This window comes from Acipenser ruthenus, chromosome 1, assembly GCF_902713425.1.
Source record: "Acipenser ruthenus chromosome 1, fAciRut3.2 maternal haplotype, whole genome shotgun sequence".
NCBI classification, from domain to species: Eukaryota; Metazoa; Chordata; class Actinopteri; order Acipenseriformes; family Acipenseridae; genus Acipenser; species Acipenser ruthenus.
In genome coordinates, this window is record NC_081189.1 from 79,579,272 (window position 1) to 79,601,477 (window position 22,206).

Genomic DNA, 22,206 nt, shown 5'->3' on the forward strand with positions numbered 1-22,206 from the left:
CGTTCACGGAGATCAAGAGCAGCCGCCGCAGGGGAGGGATACCATGGTAAATAGGTTACCTATTTACCATGGTATCTCTCCCCTGGTGCGTTGTGTTTTGGTGAGCAATAATGCAGGAAAGCAGCGGGCGGGATGGCGAGCTTGTCCTGCTGCTCCAACACAAGCTACCTTAAGAGCCGGTACGATGCGGGCAATGGGTGAAGTTCGTCAGGAGTACTGCATAAAAAAACGAGTGTGTTGTCGTGGCAGTTGGTGATCAAAGAAATAAAACAAAATAAAATCAATAAATAATAATGTCATAGACTTAAAGTCATACCTTTGAAGTCATAATGCATTGCAAGTGTTATTATGGAATGTTGTGCTGTGTTTTCAAGCGCTTCAATGTGCTGCTCTGCAAGGTTTGGAGACAGCGCGTGCGTTCACGGAGATCAAGAGCAGCCGCCGCAGGGGAGGGATACCATGGTAAATAGGTTACCTATTTACCATGGTATCTCTCCCCTGGGTGCGTTGTGTTTTGGTGAGCAATAATGCAGGAAAGCAGCGGGCGGGATGGCGAGCTTGTCCTGCTGCTCCAACACAAGCTACCTTAAGAGCCGGTACGATGCGGGCAATGGGTGAAGTTCGTCAGGAGAACTGCATAAAAAAAACGAGTGTGTTGTCGTGGCAGTTGGTGATCAAAGAAATAAAACAAAATAAAATCAATAAATAATAATGTCATAGACTTAAAGTCATACCTTTGAAGTCATAATGCATTGCAAGTGTTATTATGGAATGTTGTGCTGTGTTTTCAAGCGCTTCAATGTGCTGCTCTGCAAGGTTTGGAGACAGCGCGTGCGTTCACGGAGATCAAGAGCAGCCGCCGCAGGGGAGGGATACCATGGTAAATTGGTTACCTATTTACCATGGTATCTCTCCCCTGGGTGCGTTGTGTTTTGGTGAGCAATAATGCAGGAAAGCAGCGGGCGGGATGGCGAGCTTGTCCTGCTGCTCCAACACAAGCTACCTTAAGAGCCGGTACGATGCGGGCAATGGGTGAAGTTCGTCAGGAGTACTGCATAAAAAAACGAGTGTGTTGTCGTGGCAGTTGGTGATCAAAGAGATAAAACAAAATAAAATCAATAAATAATAATGTCATAGACTTAAAGTCATACCTTTGAAGTCATAATGCATTGCAAGTGTTATTATGGAATGTTGTGCTGTGTTTTCAAGCGCTTCAATGTGCTGCTCTGCAAGGTTTGGAGACAGCGCGTGCGTTCACGGAGATCAAGAGCAGCCGCCGCAGGGGAGGGATACCATGGTAAATAGGTTACCTATTTACCATGGTATCTCTCCCCTGGGTGCGTTGTGTTTTGGTGAGCAATAATGCAGGAAAGCAGCGGGCGGGATGGCGAGCTTGTCCTGCTGCTCCAACACAAGCTACCTTAAGAGCCGGTACGATGCGGGCAATGGGTGAAGTTCGTCAGGAGTACTGCATAAAAAAACGAGTGTGTTGTCGTGGCAGTTGGTGATCAAAGAAATAAAACAAAATAAAATCAATAAATAATAATGTCATAGACTTAAAGTCATACCTTTGAAGTCATAATGCATTGCAAGTGTTATTATGGAATGTTGTGCTGTGTTTTCAAGCGCTTCAATGTGCTGCTCTGCAAGGTTTGGAGACAGCGCGTGCGTTCACGGAGATCAAGAGCAGCCGCCGCAGGGGAGGGATACCATGGTAAATAGGTTACCTATTTACCATGGTATCTCTCCCCTGGGTGCGTTGTGTTTTGGTGAGCAATAATGCAGGAAAGCAGCGGGCGGGATGGCGAGCTTGTCCTGCTGCTCCAACACAAGCTACCTTAAGAGCCGGTACGATGCGGGCAATGGGTGAAGTTCGTCAGGAGTACTGCATAAAAAAACGAGTGTGTTGTCGTGGCAGTTGGTGATCAAAGAAATAAAACAAAATAAAATCAATAAATAATAATGTCATAGACTTAAAGTCATACCTTTGAAGTCATAATGCATTGCAAGTGTTATTATGGAATGTTGTGCTGTGTTTTCAAGCGCTTCAATGTGCTGCTCTGCAAGGTTTGGAGACAGCGCGTGCGTTCACGGAGATCAAGAGCAGCCGCCGCAGGGGAGGGATACCATGGTAAATAGGTTACCTATTTACCATGGTATCTCTCCCCTGGGTGCGTTGTGTTTTGGTGAGCAATAATGCAGGAAAGCAGCGGGCGGGATGGCGAGCTTGTCCTGCTGCTCCAACACAAGCTACCTTAAGAGCCGGTACGATGCGGGCAATGGGTGAAGTTCGTCAGGAGAACTGCATAAAAAAAACGAGTGTGTTGTCGTGGCAGTTGGTGATCAAAGAAATAAAACAAAATAAAATCAATAAATAATAATGTCATAGACTTAAAGTCATACCTTTGAAGTCATAATGCATTGCAAGTGTTATTATGGAATGTTGTGCTGTGTTTTCAAGCGCTTCAATGTGCTGCTCTGCAAGGTTTGGAGACAGCGCGTGCGTTCACGGAGATCAAGAGCAGCCGCCGCAGGGGAGGGATACCATGGTAAATTGGTTACCTATTTACCATGGTATCTCTCCCCTGGGTGCGTTGTGTTTTGGTGAGCAATAATGCAGGAAAGCAGCGGGCGGGATGGCGAGCTTGTCCTGCTGCTCCAACACAAGCTACCTTAAGAGCCGGTACGATGCGGGCAATGGGTGAAGTTCGTCAGGAGTACTGCATAAAAAAACGAGTGTGTTGTCGTGGCAGTTGGTGATCAAAGAGATAAAACAAAATAAAATCAATAAATAATAATGTCATAGACTTAAAGTCATACCTTTGAAGTCATAATGCATTGCAAGTGTTATTATGGAATGTTGTGCTGTGTTTTCAAGCGCTTCAATGTGCTGCTCTGCAAGGTTTGGAGACAGCGCGTGCGTTCACGGAGATCAAGAGCAGCCGCCGCAGGGGAGGGATACCATGGTAAATAGGTTACCTATTTACCATGGTATCTCTCCCCTGGGTGCGTTGTGTTTTGGTGAGCAATAATGCAGGAAAGCAGCGGGCGGGATGGCGAGCTTGTCCTGCTGCTCCAACACAAGCTACCTTAAGAGCCGGTACGATGCGGGCAATGGGTGAAGTTCGTCAGGAGTACTGCATAAAAAAACGAGTGTGTTGTCGTGGCAGTTGGTGATCAAAGAAATAAAACAAAATAAAATCAATAAATAATAATGTCATAGACTTAAAGTCATACCTTTGAAGTCATAATGCATTGCAAGTGTTATTATGGAATGTTGTGCTGTGTTTTCAAGCGCTTCAATGTGCTGCTCTGCAAGGTTTGGAGACAGCGCGTGCGTTCACGGAGATCAAGAGCAGCCGCCGCAGGGGAGGGATACCATGGTAAATAGGTTACCTATTTACCATGGTATCTCTCCCCTGGGTGCGTTGTGTTTTGGTGAGCAATAATGCAGGAAAGCAGCGGGCGGGATGGCGAGCTTGTCCTGCTGCTCCAACACAAGCTACCTTAAGAGCCGGTAGGATGCGGGCAATGGGTGAAGTTCGTCAGGAGTACTGCATAAAAAAACGAGTGTGTTGTCGTGGCAGTTGGTGATAAAAGAAATAAAACAAAATAAAATCAATAAATAATAATGTCATAGACTTAAAGTCATACCTTTGAAGTCATAATGCATTGCAAGTGTTATGATGGAATGTTGTGCTGTGTTTTCAAGCGCTTCAATGTGCTGCTCTGCAAGGTTTGGAGACAGCGCGTGCGTTCACGGAGATCATGAGCAGCCGCCGCAGGGGAGGGATACCATGGTAAATAGGTTACCTATTTACCATGGTATCTCTCCCCTGGGTGCGTTGTGTTTTGGTGAGCAATAATGCAGGAAAGCAGCGGGCGGGATGGCGAGCTTGTCCTGCTGCTCCAACACAAGCTACCTTAAGAGCCGGTACGATGCGGGCAATGGGTGAAGTTCGTCAGGAGTACTGCATAAAAAAACGAGTGTGTTGTCGTGGCAGTTGGTGATCAAAGAAATAAAACAAAATAAAATCAATAAATAATAATGTCATAGACTTAAAGTCATACCTTTGAAGTCATAATGCATTGCAAGTGTTATTATGGAATGTTGTGCTGTGTTTTCAAGCGCTTCAATGTGCTGCTCTGTAAGGTTTGGAGACAGCGCGTGTGTTCACGGAGATCAAGAGCAGCCGGAGATCAAGAGCAGCCGCCGCAGGGGAGGGATACCATGGTAAATAGGTTACCTATTTACCATGGTATCTCTCCCCTGGGTGCGTTGTATTTTGGTGAGCAATAATGCAGGAAAGCAGCGGGCGGGATGGCGAGCTTGTCCTGCTGCTCCAACACAAGCTACCTTAAGAGCCGGTACGATGCGGGCAATGGGTGAAGTTCGTCAGGAGTACTGCATAAAAAAACGAGTGTGTTGTCGTGGCAGTTGGTGATCAAAGAAATAAAACAAAATAAAATCAATAAATAATAATGTCATAGACTTAAAGTCATACCTTTGAAGTCATAATGCATTGCAAGTGTTATTATGGAATGTTGTGCTGTGTTTTCAAGCGCTTCAATGTGCTGCTCTGCAAGGTTTGGAGACAGCGCGTGCGTTCACGGAGATCAAGAGCAGCCGCCGCAGGGGAGGGATACCATGGTAAATAGGTTACCTATTTACCATGGTATCTCTCCCCTGGGTGCGTTGTGTTTTGGTGAGCAATAATGCAGGAAAGCAGCGGGCGGGATGGCGAGCTTGTCCTGCTGCTCCAACACAAGCTACCTTAAGAGCCGGTACGATGCGGGCAATGGGTGAAGTTCGTCAGGAGTACTGCATAAAAAAACGAGTGTGTTGTCGTGGCAGTTGGTGATCAAAGAAATAAAACAAAATAAAATCAATAAATAATAATGTCATAGACTTAAAGTCATACCTTTGAAGTCATAATGCATTGCAAGTGTTATTATGGAATGTTGTGCTGTGTTTTCAAGCGCTTCAATGTGCTGCTCTGCAAGGTTTGGAGACAGCGCGTGCGTTCACGGAGATCAAGAGCAGCCGCCGCAGGGGAGGGATACCATGGTAAATAGGTTACCTATTTACCATGGTATCTCTCCCCTGGGTGCGTTGTGTTTTGGTGAGCAATAATGCAGGAAAGCAGCGGGCGGGATGGCGAGCTTGTCCTGCTGCTCCAACACAAGCTACCTTAAGAGCCGGTACGATGCGGGCAATGGGTGAAGTTCGTCAGGAGTACTGCATAAAAAAACGAGTGTGTTGTCGTGGCAGTTGGTGATCAAAGAAATAAAACAAAATAAAATCAATAAATAATAATGTCATAGACTTAAAGTCATACCTTTGAAGTCATAATGCATTGCAAGTGTTATTATGGAATGTTGTGCTGTGTTTTCAAGCGCTTCAATGTGCTGCTCTGCAAGGTTTGGAGACAGCGCGTGCGTTCACGGAGATCAAGAGCAGCCGCCGCAGGGGAGGGATACCATGGTAAATAGGTTACCTATTTACCATGGTATCTCTCCCCTGGGTGCGTTGTGTTTTGGTGAGCAATAATGCAGGAAAGCAGCGGGCGGGATGGCGAGCTTGTCCTGCTGCTCCAACTCAAGCTACCTTAAGAGCCGGTACGATGCGGGCAATGGGTGAAGTTCGTCAGGAGTACTGCATAAAAAAACGATTGTGTTGTCGTGGCAGTTGGTGATCAAAGAAATAAAACAAAATAAAATCAATAAATAATAATGTCATAGACTTAAAGTCATACCTTTGAAGTCATAATGCATTGCAAGTGTTATTATGGAATGTTGTGCTGTGTTTTCAAGCGCTTCAATGTGCTGCTCTGCAAGGTTTGGAGACAGCGCGTGCGTTCACGGAGATCAAGAGCAGCCGCCGCAGGGGAGGGATACCATGGTAAATAGGTTACCTATTTACCATGGTATCTCTCCCCTGGGTGCGTTGTGTTTTGGTGAGCAATAATGCAGGAAAGCAGCGGGCGGGATGGCGAGCTTGTCCTGCTGCTCCAACACAAGCTACCTTAAGAGCCGGTACGATGCGGGCAATGGGTGAAGTTCGTCAGGAGTACTGCATAAAAAAACGAGTGTGTTGTCGTGGCAGTTGGTGATCAAAGAAATAAAACAAAATAAAATCAATAAATAATAATGTCATAGACTTAAAGTCATACCTTTGAAGTCATAATGCATTGCAAGTGTTATTATGGAATGTTGTGCTGTGTTTTCAAGCGCTTCAATGTGCTGCTCTGCAAGGTTTGGAGACAGCGCGTGCGTTCACGGAGATCAAGAGCAGCCGCCGCAGGGGAGGGATACCATGGTAAATAGGTTACCTATTTACCATGGTATCTCTCCCCTGGGTGCGTTGTGTTTTGGTGAGCAATAATGCAGGAAAGCAGCGGGCGGGATGGCGAGCTTGTCCTGCTGCTCCAACACAAGCTACCTTAAGAGCCGGTACGATGCGGGCAATGGGTGAAGTTCGTCAGCAGTACTGCATAAAAAAACGAGTGTGTTGTCGTGGCAGTTGGTGATCAAAGAAATAAAACAAAATAAAATCAATAAATAATAATGTCATAGACTTAAAGTCATACCTTTGAAGTCATAATGCATTGCAAGTGTTATTATGGAATGTTGTGCTGTGTTTTCAAGCGCTTCAATGTGCTGCTCTGCAAGGTTTGGAGACAGCGCGTGCGTTCACGGAGATCATGAGCAGCCGCCGCAGGGGAGGGATACCATGGTAAATAGGTTACCTATTTACCATGGTATCTCTCCCCTGGGTGCGTTGTGTTTTGGTGAGCAATAATGCAGGAAAGCAGCGGGCGGGATGGCGAGCTTGTCCTGCTGCTCCAACACAAGCTACCTTAAGAGCCGGTACGATGCGGGCAATGGGTGAAGTTCGTCAGGAGTACTGCATAAAAAAACGAGTGTGTTGTCGTGGCAGTTGGTGATCAAAGAAATAAAACAAAATAAAATCAATAAATAATAATGTCATAGACTTAAAGTCATACCTTTGAAGTCATAATGCATTGCAAGTGTTAATATGGAATGTTGTGCTGTGTTTTCAAGCGCTTCAATGTGCTGCTCTGTAAGGTTTGGAGACAGCGCGTGCGTTCACGGAGATCAAGAGCAGCCGGAGATCAAGAGCAGCCGCCGCAGGGGAGGGATACCATGGTAAATAGGTTACCTATTTACCATGGTATCTCTCCCCTGGGTGCGTTGTGTTTTGGTGAGCAATAATGCAGGAAAGCAGCGGGCGGGATGGCGAGCTTGTCCTGCTGCTCCAACACAAGCTACCTTAAGAGCCGGTACGATGCGGGCAATGGGTGAAGTTCGTCAGGAGTACTGCATAAAAAAACGAGTGTGTTGTCGTGGCAGTTGGTGATCAAAGAAATAAAACAAAATAAAATCAATAAATAATAATGTCATAGACTTAAAGTCATACCTTTGAAGTCATAATGCATTGCAAGTGTTATTATGGAATGTTGTGCTGTGTTTTCAAGCGCTTCAATGTGCTGCTCTGCAAGGTTTGGAGACAGCGCGTGCGTTCACGGAGATCAAGAGCAGCCGCCGCAGGGGAGGGATACCATGGTAAATAGGTTACCTATTTACCATGGTATCTCTCCCCTGGGTGCGTTGTGTTTTGGTGAGCAATAATGCAGGAAAGCAGCGGGCGGGATGGCGAGCTTGCCCTGCTGCTCCAACACAAGCTACCTTAAGAGCCGGTACGATGCGGGCAATGGGTGAAGTTCGTCAGGAGTACTGCATAAAAAAACGAGTGTGTTGTCGTGGCAGTTGGTGATCAAAGAAATAAAACAAAATAAAATCAATAAATAATAATGTCATAGACTTAAAGTCATACCTTTGAAGTCATAATGCATTGCAAGTGTTATTATGGAATGTTGTGCTGTGTTTTCAAGCGCTTCAATGTGCTGCTCTGCAAGGTTTGGAGACAGCGCGTGCGTTCACGGAGATCAAGAGCAGCCGCCGCAGGGGAGGGATACCATGGTAAATAGGTTACCTATTTACCATGGTATCTCTCCCCTGGGTGCGTTGTGTTTTGGTGAGCAATAATGCAGGAAAGCAGCGGGCGGGATGGCGAGCTTGTCCTGCTGCTCCAACACAAGCTACCTTAAGAGCCGGTACGATGCGGGCAATGGGTGAAGTTCGTCAGGAGTACTGCATAAAAAAACGAGTGTGTTGTCGTGGCAGTTGGTGATCAAAGAAATAAAACAAAATAAAATCAATAAATAATAATGTCATAGACTTAAAGTCATACCTTTGAAGTCATAATGCATTGCAAGTGTTATTATGGAATGTTGTGCTGTGTTTTCAAGCGCTTCAATGTGCTGCTCTGCAAGGTTTGGAGACAGCGCGTGCGTTCACGGAGATCAAGAGCAGCCGCCGCAGGGGAGGGATACCATGGTAAATAGGTTACCTATTTACCATGGTATCTCTCCCCTGGGTGCGTTGTGTTTTGGTGAGCAATAATGCAGGAAAGCAGCGGGCGGGATGGCGAGCTTGTCCTGCTGCTCCAACACAAGCTACCTTAAGAGCCGGTACGATGCGGGCAATGGGTGAAGTTCGTCAGGAGTACTGCATAAAAAAACGAGTGTGTTGTCGTGGCAGTTGGTGATCAAAGAAATAAAACAAAATAAAATCAATAAATAATAATGTCATAGACTTAAAGTCATACCTTTGAAGTCATAATGCATTGCAAGTGTTATTATGGAATGTTGTGCTGTGTTTTCAAGCGCTTCAATGTGCTGCTCTGCAAGGTTTGGAGACAGCGCGTGCGTTCACGGAGATCAAGAGCAGCCGCCGCAGGGGAGGGATACCATGGTAAATAGGTTACCTATTTACCATGGTATCTCTCCCCTGGGTGCGTTGTGTTTTGGTGAGCAATAATGCAGGAAAGCAGCGGGCGGGATGGCGAGCTTGTCCTGCTGCTCCAACACAAGCTACCTTAAGAGCCGGTACGATGCGGGCAATGGGTGAGGTTCGTCAGGAGTACTGCATAAAAAAACGAGTGTGTTGTCGTGGCAGTTGGTGATCAAAGAAATAAAACAAAATAAAATCAATAAATAATAATGTCATAGACTTAAAGTCATACCTTTGAAGTCATAATGCATTGCAAGTGTTATTATGGAATGTTGTGCTGTGTTTTCAAGCGCTTCAATGTGCTGCTCTGCAAGGTTTGGAGACAGCGCGTGCGTTCACGGAGATCAAGAGCAGCCGCCGCAGGGGAGGGATACCATGGTAAATAGGTTACCTATTTACCATGGTATCTCTCCCCTGGGTGCGTTGTGTTTTGGTGAGCAATAATGCAGGAAAGCAGCGGGCGGGATGGCGAGCTTGTCCTGCTGCTCCAACACAAGCTACCTTAAGAGCCGGTACGATGCGGGCAATGGGTGAAGTTCGTCAGGAGTACTGCATAAAAAAACGAGTGTGTTGTCGTGGCAGTTGGTGATCAAACAAATAAAACAAAATAAAATCAATAAATAATAATGTCATAGACTTAAAGTCATACCTTTGAAGTCATAATGCATTGCAAGTGTTATTATGGAATGTTGTGCTGTGTTTTCAAGCGCTTCAATGTGCTGCTCTGCAAGGTTTGGAGACAGCGCGTGCGTTCACGGAGATCAAGAGCAGCCGCCGCAGGGGAGGGATACCATGGTAAATAGGTTACCTATTTACCATGGCATCTCTCCCCTGGGTGCGTTGTGTTTTGGTGAGCAATAATGCAGGAAAGCAGCGGGCGGGATGGCGAGCTTGTCCTGCTGCTCCAACACAAGCTACCTTAAGAGCCGGTACGATGCGGGCAATGGGTGAAGTTCGTCAGGAGTACTGCATAAAGAAACGAGTGTGTTGTCGTGGCAGTTGGTGATCAAAGAAATAAAACAAAATAAAATCAATAAATAATAATGTCATAGACTTAAAGTCATACCTTTGAAGTCATAATGCATTGCAAGTGTTATTATGGAATGTTGTGCTGTGTTTTCAAGCGCTTCAATGTGCTGCTCTGCAAGGTTTGGAGACAGCGGGTGCGTTCACGGAGATCAAGAGCAGCCGGAGATCAAGAGCAGCCACCGCAGGGGAGGGATACCATGGTAAATAGGTTACCTATTTACCATGGTATCTCTCCCCTGGGTGCGTTGTGTTTTGGTGAGCAATAATGCAGGAAAGCAGCGGGCGGGATGGCGAGCTTGTCCTGCTGCTCCAACTCAAGCTACCTTAAGAGCCGGTACGATGCGGGCAATGGGTGAAGTTCGTCAGGAGTACTGCATAAAAAAACGCGTGTGTTGTCGTGGCAGTTGGTGATCAAAGAAATAAAACAAAATAAAATCAATAAATAATAATGTCATAGACTTAAAGTCATACCTTTGAAGTCATAATGCATTGCAAGTGTTATTATGGAATGTTGTGCTGTGTTTTCAAGCGCTTCAATGTGCTGCTCTGCAAGGTTTGGAGACAGCGCGTGCGTTCACGGAGATCAAGAGCAGCCGCCGCAGGGGAGGTATACCATGGTAAATAGGTTACCTATTTACCATGGTATCTCTCCCCTGGGTGCGTTGTGTTTTGGTGAGCAATAATGCAGGAAAGCAGCGGGCGGGGTGGCGAGCTTGTCCTGCTGCTCCAACACAAGCTACCTTAAGAGCCGGTACGATGCGGGCAATGGGTGAAGTTCGTCAGGAGTACTGCATAAAAAAACGAGTGTGTTGTCGTGGCAGTTGGTGATCAAAGAAATAAAACAAAATAAAATCAATAAATAATAATGTCATAGACTTTAAGTCATACCTTTGAAGTCATAATGCATTGCAAGTGTTATTATGGAATGTTGTGCTGTGTTTTCAAGCGCTTCAATGTGCTGCTCTGCAAGGTTTGGAGACAGCGCGTGCGTTCACGGAGATCAAGAGCAGCCGCCGCAGGGGAGGGATACCATGGTAAATAGGTTACCTATTTACCATGGTATCTCTCCCCTGGGTGCGTTGTGTTTTGGTGAGCAATAATGCAGGAAAGCAGCGGGCGGGGTGGCGAGCTTATCCTGCTGCTCCAACACAAGCTACCTTAAGAGCCGGTACGATGCGGGCAATGGGTGAAGTTCGTCAGGAGTACTGCATAAAAAAACGACTGTGTTGTCGTGGCAGTTGGTGATCAAAGAAATAAAACAAAATAAAATCAATAAATAATAATGTCATAGACTTAAAGTCATACCTTTGAAGTCATAATGCATTGCAAGTGTTATTATGGAATGTTGTGCTGTGTTTTCAAGCGCTTCAATGTGCTGCTCTGCAAGGTTTGGAGACAGCGCGTGCGTTCACGGAGATCAAGAGCAGCCGCCGCAGGGGAGGGATACCATGGTAAATAGGTTACCTATTTACCATGGTATCTCTCCCCTGGGTGCGTTGTGTTTTGGTGAGCAATAATGCAGGAAAGCAGCGGGCGGGATGGCGAGCTTGTCCTGCTGCTCCAACACAAGCTACCTTAAGAGCCGGTACGATGCGGGCAATGGGTGAAGTTCGTCAGGAGTACTGCATAAAAAAACGAGTGTGTTGTCGTGGCAGTTGGTGATCAAAGAAATAAAACAAAATAAAATCAATAAATAATAATGTCATAGACTTAAAGTCATACCTTTGAAGTCATAATGCATTGCAAGTGTTATTATGGAATGTTGTGCTGTGTTTTCAAGCGCTTCAATGTGCTGCTCTGCAAGGTTTGGAGACAGCGCGTGCGTTCACGGAGATCAAGAGCAGCCGCCGCAGGGGAGGGATACCATGGTAAATAGGTTACCTATTTACCATGGCATCTCTCCCCTGGGTGCGTTGTGTTTTGGTGAGCAATAATGCAGGAAAGCAGCGGGCGGGATGGCGAGCTTGTCCTGCTGCTCCAACACAAGCTACCTTAAGAGCCGGTACGATGCGGGCAATGGGTGAAGTTCGTCAGGAGTACTGCATAAAGAAACGAGTGTGTTGTCGTGGCAGTTGGTGATCAAAGAAATAAAACAAAATAAAATCAATAAATAATAATGTCATAGACTTAAAGTCATACCTTTGAAGTCATAATGCATTGCAAGTGTTATTATGGAATGTTGTGCTGTGTTTTCAAGCGCTTCAATGTGCTGCTCTGCAAGGTTTGGAGACAGCGGGTGCGTTCACGGAGATCAAGAGCAGCCGGAGATCAAGAGCAGCCACCGCAGGGGAGGGATACCATGGTAAATAGGTTACCTATTTACCATGGTATCTCTCCCCTGGGTGCGTTGTGTTTTGGTGAGCAATAATGCAGGAAAGCAGCGGGCGGGATGGCGAGCTTGTCCTGCTGCTCCAACTCAAGCAACCTTAAGAGCCGGTACGATGCGGGCAATGGGTGAAGTTCGTCAGGAGTACTGCATAAAAAAACGCGTGTGTTGTCGTGGCAGTTGGTGATCAAAGAAATAAAACAAAATAAAATCAATAAATAATAATGTCATAGACTTAAAGTCATACCTTTGAAGTCATAATGCATTGCAAGTGTTATTATGGAATGTTGTGCTGTGTTTTCAAGCGCTTCAATGTGCTGCTCTGCAAGGTTTGGAGACAGCGCGTGCGTTCACGGAGATCAAGAGCAGCCGCCGCAGGGGAGGTATACCATGGTAAATAGGTTACCTATTTACCATGGTATCTCTCCCCTGGGTGCGTTGTGTTTTGGTGAGCAATAATGCAGGAAAGCAGCGGGCGGGGTGGCGAGCTTGTCCTGCTGCTCCAACACAAGCTACCTTAAGAGCCGGTACGATGCGGGCAATGGGTGAAGTTCGTCAGGAGTACTGCATAAAAAAACGAGTGTGTTGTCGTGGCAGTTGGTGATCAAAGAAATAAAACAAAATAAAATCAATAAATAATAATGTCATAGACTTTAAGTCATACCTTTGAAGTCATAATGCATTGCAAGTGTTATTATGGAATGTTGTGCTGTGTTTTCAAGCGCTTCAATGTGCTGCTCTGCAAGGTTTGGAGACAGCGCGTGCGTTCACGGAGATCAAGAGCAGCCGCCGCAGGGGAGGGATACCATGGTAAATAGGTTACCTATTTACCATGGTATCTCTCCCCTGGGTGCGTTGTGTTTTGGTGAGCAATAATGCAGGAAAGCAGCGGGCGGGGTGGCGAGCTTATCCTGCTGCTCCAACACAAGCTACCTTAAGAGCCGGTACGATGCGGGCAATGGGTGAAGTTCGTCAGGAGTACTGCATAAAAAAACGACTGTGTTGTCGTGGCAGTTGGTGATCAAAGAAATAAAACAAAATAAAATCAATAAATAATAATGTCATAGACTTAAAGTCATACCTTTGAAGTCATAATGCATTGCAAGTGTTATTATGGAATGTTGTGCTGTGTTTTCAAGCGCTTCAATGTGCTGCTCTGCAAGGTTTGGAGACAGCGCGTGCGTTCACGGAGATCAAGAGCAGCCGCCGCAGGGGAGGGATACCATGGTAAATAGGTTACCTATTTACCATGGTATCTCTCCCCTGGGTGCGTTGTGTTTTGGTGAGCAATAATGCAGGAAAGCAGCGGGCGGGATGGCGAGCTTGTCCTGCTGCTCCAACACAAGCTACCTTAAGAGCCGGTACGATGCGGGCAATGGGTGAAGTTCGTCAGGAGTACTGCATAAAGAAACGAGTGTGTTGTCGTGGCAGTTGGTGATCAAAGAAATAAAACAAAATAAAATCAATAAATAATAATGTCATAGACTTAAAGTCATACCTTTGAAGTCATAATGCATTGCAAGTGTTATTATGGAATGTTGTGCTGTGTTTTCAAGCGCTTCAATGTGCTGCTCTGCAAGGTTTGGAGACAGCGGGTGCGTTCACGGAGATCAAGAGCAGCCGGAGATCAAGAGCAGCCACCGCAGGGGAGGGATACCATGGTAAATAGGTTACCTATTTACCATGGTATCTCTCCCCTGGGTGCGTTGTGTTTTGGTGAGCAATAATGCAGGAAAGCAGCGGGCGGGATGGCGAGCTTGTCCTGCTGCTCCAACACAAGCTACCTTAAGAGCCGGTACGATGCGGGCAATGGGTGAAGTTCGTCAGGAGTACTGCATAAAAAAACGCGTGTGTTGTCGTGGCAGTTGGTGATCAAAGAAATAAAACAAAATAAAATCAATAAATAATAATGTCATAGAATTAAAGTCATACCTTTGAAGTCATAATGCATTGCAAGTGTTATTATGGAATGTTGTGCTGTGTTTTCAAGCGCTTCAATGTGCTGCTCTGCAAGGTTTGGAGACAGCGCGTGCGTTCACGGAGATCAAGAGCAGCCGCCGCAGGGGAGGTATACCATGGTAAATAGGTTACCTATTTACCATGGTATCTCTCCCCTGGGTGCGTTGTGTTTTGGTGAGCAATAATGCAGGAAAGCAGCGGGCGGGGTGGCGAGCTTGTCCTGCTGCTCCAACACAAGCTACCTTAAGAGCCGGTACGATGCGGGCAATGGGTGAAGTTCGTCAGGAGTACTGCATAAAAAAACGAGTGTGTTGTCGTGGCAGTTGGTGATCAAAGAAATAAAACAAAATAAAATCAATAAATAATAATGTCATAGACTTTAAGTCATACCTTTGAAGTCATAATGCATTGCAAGTGTTATTATGGAATGTTGTGCTGTGTTTTCAAGCGCTTCAATGTGCTGCTCTGCAAGGTTTGGAGACAGCGCGTGCGTTCACGGAGATCAAGAGCAGCCGCCGCAGGGGAGGGATACCATGGTAAATAGGTTACCTATTTACCATGGTATCTCTCCCCTGGGTGCGTTGTGTTTTGGTGAGCAATAATGCAGGAAAGCAGCGGGCGGGGTGGCGAGCTTATCCTGCTGCTCCAACACAAGCTACCTTAAGAGCCGGTACGATGCGGGCAATGGGTGAAGTTCGTCAGGAGTACTGCATAAAAAAACGACTGTGTTGTCGTGGCAGTTGGTGATCAAAGAAATAAAACAAAATAAAATCAATAAATAATAATGTCATAGACTTAAAGTCATACCTTTGAAGTCATAATGCATTGCAAGTGTTATTATGGAATGTTGTGCTGTGTTTTCAAGCGCTTCAATGTGCTGCTCTGCAAGGTTTGGAGACAGCGCGTGCGTTCACGGAGATCTAGAGCAGCCGCCGCAGGGGAGGGATACCACGGTAAATAGGTTACCTATTTACCATGGTATCTCTCCCCTGGGTGCGTTTTGTTTTGGTGAGCAATAATGCAGGAAAGCAGAGGGCGGGATGGCGAGCTTGTCCTGCTGCTCCAACACAAGCTACCTTAAGAGCCGGTACTATGCGGGCAATGGGTGAAGTTCGTCAGGAGTACTGCATAAAAAAATGAGTGTGTTGTCGTGGCAGTTGGTGATCAAAGAAATAAAACAAAATAAAATCAATAAATAATAATGTCATAGACTTAAAGTCATACCTTTGAAGTCATAATGCATTGCAAGTGTTATTATGGAATGTTGTGCTGTGTTTTCAAGCGCTTCAATGTGCTGCTCTGCAAGGTTTGGAGACAGCGCGTGCGTTCACTGAGATCAAGAGCAGCCGCCGCAGGGGAGGGATACCACGGTAAATAGGTTACCTATTTACCATGGTATCTCTCCCCTGGGTGCGTTTTGTTTTGGTGAGCAATAATGCAGGAAAGCAGCGGGCGGGATGGCGAGCTTGTCCTGCTGCTCCAACACAAGCTACCTTAAGAGCCGGTACGATGCGGGCAATGGGTGAAGTTCGTCAGGAGTACTGCATAAAAAAACGCGTGTGTTGTCGTGGCAGTTGGTGATCAAAGAAATAAAACAAAATAAAATCAATAAATAATAATGTCATAGACTTAAAGTCATACCTTTGAAGTCATAATGCATTGCAAGTGTTATTATGGAATGTTGTGCTGTGTTTTCAAGCGCTTCAATGTGCTGCTCTGCAAGGTTTGGAGACAGCGCGTGCGTTCACGGAGATCAAGAGCAGCCGGAGATCAAGAGCAGCCGCCGCAGGGGAGGGATACCATGGTAAATAGGTTACCTATTTACCATGGTATCTCTCCCCTGGGTGCGTTGTGTTTTGGTGAGCAATAATGCAGGAAAGCAGATCAAGAGCAGCCGCCGCAGGGGAGGGATACCATGGTAAATAGGTTACCTATTTACCATGGTATCTCTCCCCTGGGTGCGTTGTGTTTTGGTGAGCAATAATGCAGGAAAGCAGCGGGCGGGATGGCGAGCTTGTCCTGCTGCTCCAACACAAGCTACCTTAAGAGCCGGTACGATGCGGGCAATGGGTGAAGTTCGTCAGGAGTACTGCATAAAAAAACGAGTGTGTTGTCGTGGCAGTTGGTGATCAAAGAAATAAAACAAAATAAAATCAATAAATAATAATGTCATAGACTTTAAGTCATACCTTTGAAGTCATAATGCATTGCAAGTGTTATTATGGAATGTTGTGCTGTGTTTTCAAGCGCTTCAATGTGCTGCTCTGCAAGGTTTGGAGACAGCGCGTGCGTTCACGGAGATCAAGAGCAGCCGCCGCAGGGGAGGGATACCACGGTAAATAGGTTACCTATTTACCATGGTATCTCTCCCCTGGGTGCGTTTTGTTTTGGTGAGCAATAATGCAGGAAAGCAGCGGGCGGGATGGCGAGCTTGTCCTGCTGCTCCAACACAAGCTACCTTAAGAGCCGGTACGATGCGGGCAATGGGTGAAGTTCGTCAGGAGTACTGCATAAAAAAACGAGTGTGTTGTCGTGGCAGTTGGTGATCAAAGAAATAAAACAAAATAAAATCAATAAATAATAATGTCATAGACTTAAAGTCATACCTTTGAAGTCATAATGCATTGCAAGTGTTATTATGGAATGTTGTGCTGTGTTTTCAAGCGCTTCAATGTGCTGCTCTGCAAGGTTTGGAGACAGCGCGTGCGTTCACGGAGATCAAGAGCAGCCGCCGCAGGGGAGGGATACCACGGTAAATAGGTTACCTATTTACCATGGTATCTCTCCCCTGGGTGCGTTTTGTTTTGGTGAGCAATAATGCAGGAAAGCAGCGGGCGGGATGGCGAGCTTGTCCTGCTGCTCCAACACAAGCTACCTTAAGAGCCGGTACGATGCGGGCAATGGGTGAAGTTCGTCAGGAGTACTGCATAAAAAAACGAGTGTGTTGTCGTGGCAGTTGGTGATCAAAGAAATAAAACAAAATAAAATCAATAAATAATAATGTCATAGACTTAAAGTCATACCTTTGAAGTCATAATGCATTGCAAGTGTTATTATGGAATGTTGTGCTGTGTTTTCAAGCGCTTCAATGTGCTGCTCTGCAAGGTTTGAAGACAGCGCGTGCGTTCACGGAGATCAAGAGCAGCCGCCGCAGGGGAGGGATACCACGGTAAATAGGTTACCTATTTACCATGGTATCTCTCCCCTGGGTGCGTTTTGTTTTGGTGAGCAATAATGCAGGAAAGCAGCGGGCGGGATGGCGAGCTTGTCCTGCTGCTCCAACACAAGCTACCTTAAGAGCCGGTACGATGCGGGCAATGGGTGAAGTTCGTCAGGAGTACTGCATAAAAAAACGCGTGTGTTGTCGTGGCAGTTGGTGATCAAAGAAATAAAACAAAATAAAATCAATAAATAATAATGTCATAGACTTAAAGTCATACCTTTGAAGTCATAATGCATTGCAAGTGTTATTATGGAATGTTGTGCTGTGTTTTCAAGCGCTTCAATGTGCTGCTCTGCAAGGTTTGGAGACAGCGCGTGCGTTCACGGAGATCAAGAGCAGCCGCCGCAGGGGAGGGATACCACGGTAAATAGGTTACCTATTTACCATGGTATCTCTCCCCTGGGTGCGTTTTGTTTTGGTGAGCAATAATGCAGGAAAGCAGCGGGCGGGATGGCGAGCTTGTCCTGCTGCTCCAACACAAGCTACCTTAAGAGCCGGTACGATGCGGGCAATGGGTGAAGTTCGTCAGGAGTACTGCATAAAAAAACGAGTGTGTTGTCGTGGCAGTTGGTGATCAAAGAAATAAAACAAAATAAAATCAATAAATAATAATGTCATAGACTTAAAGTCATACCTTTGAAGTCATAATGCATTGCAAGTGTTATTATGGAATGTTGTGCTGTGTTTTCAAGCGCTTCAATGTGCTGCTCTGCAAGGTTTGGAGACAGCGCGTGCGTTCACGGAGATCAAGAGCAGCCGCCGCAGGGGAGGGATACCATGGTAAATAGGTTACCTATTTACCATGGTATCTCTCCCCTGGGTGCGTTGTGTTTTGGTGAGCAATAATGCAGGAAAGCAGCGGGCGGGATGGCGAGCTTGTCCTGCTGCTCCAACACAAGCTACCTTAAGAGCCGGTACGATGCGGGCAATGGGTGAAGTTCGTCAGGAGTACTGCATAAAAAAACGAGTGTGTTGTCGTGGCAGTTGGTGATCAAAGAAATAAAACAAAATAAAATCAATAAATAATAATGTCATAGACTTAAAGTCATACCTTTGAAGTCATAATGCATTGCAAGTGTTATTATGGAATGTTGTGCTGTGTTTTCAAGCGCTTCAATGTGCTGCTCTGCAAGGTTTGGAGACAGCGGGTGCGTTCACGGAGATCAAGAGCAGCCGGAGATCAAGAGCAGCCGCCGCAGGGGAGGGATACCATGGTAAATAGGTTACCTATTTACCATGGTATCTCTCCCCTGGGTGCGTTGTATTTTGGTGAGCAATAATGCAGGAAAGCAGCGGGCGGGGTGGCGAGCTTGTCCTGCTGCTCCAACACAAGCTACCTTAAGAGCCGGTACGATGCGGGCAATGGGTGAAGTTCGTCAGGAGTACTGCATAAAAAAACGAGTGTGTTGTCGTTGCAGTTGGTGATCAAAGAAATAAAACAAAATAAAATCAATAAATAATAATGTCATAGACTTAAAGTCATACCTTTGAAGTCATAATGCATTGCAAGTGTTATTATGGAATGTTGTGCTGTGTTTTCAAGCGCTTCAATGTGCTGCTCTGCAAGGTTTGGAGACAGCGGGTTCGTTCACGGAGATCAAGAGCAGCCGGAGATCAAGAGCAGCCGCCGCAGGGGAGGGATACCATGGTAAATAGGTTACCTATTTACCATGGTATCTCTCCCCTGGGTGCGTTGTGTTTTGGTGAGCAATAATGCAGGAAAGCAGCGGGCGGGATGGCGAGCTTGTCCTGCTGCTCCAACACAAGCTACCTTAAGAGCCGGTACGATGCGGGCAATGGGTGAAGTTCGTCAGGAGTACTGCATAAAAAAACGAGTGTGTTGTCGTTGCAGTTGGTGATCAAAGAAATAAAACAAAATAAAATCAATAAATAATAATGTCATAGACTTAAAGTCATACCTTTGAAGTCATAATGCATTGCAAGTGTTATTATGGAATGTTGTGCTGTGTTTTCAAGCGCTTCAATGTGCTGCTCTGCAAGGTTTGGAGACAGCGGGTGCGTTCACGGAGATCAAGAGCAGCCGGAGATCAAGAGCAGCCGCCGCAGGGGAGGGATACCATGGTAAATAGGTTACCTATTTACCATGGTATCTCTCCCCTGGGTGCGTTGTGTTTTGGATAGCAATAATGCAGGAAAGCAGCGGGCGGGATGGCGAGCTTTTCCTGCTGCTCCAACACAAGCTACCTTAAGAGCCGGTACGATGCGGGCAATGGGTGAAGTTCGTCAGGAGTACTGCATAAAAAAACGCGTGTGTTGTCGTGGCAGTTGGTGATCAAAGAAATAAAACAAAATAAAATCAATAAATAATAATGTCATAGAATTAAAGTCATACCTTTGAAGTCATAATGCATTGCAAGTGTTATTATGGAATGTTGTGCTGTGTTTTCAAGCGCTTCAATGTGCTGTTCTGCAAGGTTTGGAGACAGCGGGTGCGTTCACGGAGATCAAGAGCAGCCAGAGATCAAGAGCAGCCGCCGCAGGGGAGGGATACCATGGTAAATAGGTAACCGTTGTGTTTTGGTGAGCAATAATGCAGGAAAGCAGCGGGCGGGATGGCGAGCTTGTCCTGCTGCTCCAACACAAGCTACCTTAAGAGCCGGTACGATGCGGGCAATGGGTGAAGTTCGTCAGGAGTACTGCATAAAAAAACGAGTGTGTTGTCGTGGCAGTTGGTGATCAAAGAAATAAAACAAAATAAAATCAATAAATAATAATGTCATAGACTTAAAGTCATACCTTTGAAGTCATAATGCATTGCAAGTGTTATTATGGAATGTTGTGCTGTGTCTTCAAGCGCTTCAATGTGCTGCTCTGCAAGGTTTGGAGACAGCGCGTGCCTTCACGGAGATCAAGAGCAGCCGCCGCAGGGGAGGGATACCATGGTAAATAGGTTACCTATTTACCATGGTATCTCTCCCCTGGGTGCGTTTTGTTTTGGTGAGCAATAATGCAGGAAAGCAGCGGGCGGGATGGCGAGCTTGTCCTGCTGCTCCAACACAAGCTACCTTAAGAGCCGGTACGATGCGGGCAATGGGTGAAGTTCGTCAGGAGTACTGCATAAAAAAACGAGTGTGTTGTCGTGGCAGTTGGTGATCAAAGAAATAAAACAAAATAAAATCAATAAATAATAATGTCATAGACTTAAAGTCATACCTTTGAAGTCATAATGCATTGCAAGTGAATTTATGGAATGTTGTAATGTGTTTTCAAGCGCTTCAATGTGCTGCTCTGCAAGGTTTGGAGACAGCGCGTGCGTTCACGGAGATCAAGAGCAGCCGCCGCAGGGGAGGGATACCATGATAAATAGGTTACCTATTTACCATGGTATCTCTCCCCTGGGTGCGTTGTGTTTTGGTGAGCAATAATGCAGGAAACCAGCGGGCGGGATGGCGAGCTTGTCCTGCTGCTCCAACACAAGCTACCTTAAGAGCCGGTACGATGCGGGCAATGGGTGAAGTTCGTCAGGAGTACTGCATAAAAAAACGAGTGTGTTGTCGTGGCAGTTGGTGATCAAAGAAATAAAACAAAATAAAATCAATAAATAATAATGTCATAGACTTTAAGTCATACCTTTGAAGTCATAATGCATTGCAAGTGTTTTTATGGAATGTTGTGCTGTGTTTTCAAGCGCTTCAATGTGCTGCTCTGCAAGGTTTGGAGACAGCGGGTGCGTTCACGGAGATCAAGAGCAGCCGGAGATCAAGAGCAGCCGCCGCAGGGGAGGGATACCATGGTAAATAGGTTACCTATTTACCATGGTATCTCTCCCCTGGGTGCGTTGTATTTTGGTGAGCAATAATGCAGGAAAGCAGCGGGCGGGGTGGCGAGCTTGTCCTGCTGCTCCAACACAAGCTACCTTAAGAGCCGGTACGATGCGGGCAATGGGTGAAGTTCGTCAGGAGTACTGCATAAAAAAACGAGTGTGTTGTCGTGGCAGTTGGTGATCAAAGAAATAAAACAAAATAAAATCAATAAATAATAATGTCATAGACTTAAAGTCATACCTTTGAAGTCATAATGCATTGCAAGTGTTATTATGGAATGTTGTGCTGTGTTTTCAAGCGCTTCAATGTGCTGCTCTGCAAGGTTTGGAGACAGCGCGTGTAAGAGCAGCCGCCGCAGGGGAGGGATACCATGGTAAATAGGTTACCTATTTACCATGGTATCTCTCCCCTGGGTGCGTTTTGTTTTGGTGAGCAATAATGCAGGAAAGCAGCGGGCGGGATGGCGAGCTTGTCCTGCTGCTCCAACACAAGCTACCTTAAGAGCCGGTACGATGCGGGCAATGGGTGAAGTTCGTCAGGAGTACTGCATAAAAAAACGAGTGTGTTGTCGTGGCAGTTGGTGATCAAAGAAATAAAACAAAATAAAATCAATAAATAATAATGTCATAGACTTAAAGTCATACCTTTGAAGTCATAATGCATTGCAAGTGTTATTATGGAATGTTGTGCTGTGTTTTCAAGCGCTTCAATGTGCTGCTCTGCAAGGTTTGGAGACAGCGCGTGCGTTCACGGAGATCAAGAGCAGCCGCCGCAGGGGAGGGATACCACGGTAAATAGGTTACCTATTTACCATGGTATCTCTCCCCTGGGTGCGTTGTGTTTTGGTGAGCAATAATGTAGGAAAGCAGCGGGCGGGATGGCGAGCTTGTCCTGCTGCTCCAACACAAGCTACCTTAAGAGCCGGTACGATGCGGGCAATGGGTGAAGTTCGTCAGGAGTACTGCATAAAAAAACGAGTGTGTTGTCGTGGCAGTTGGTGATCAAAG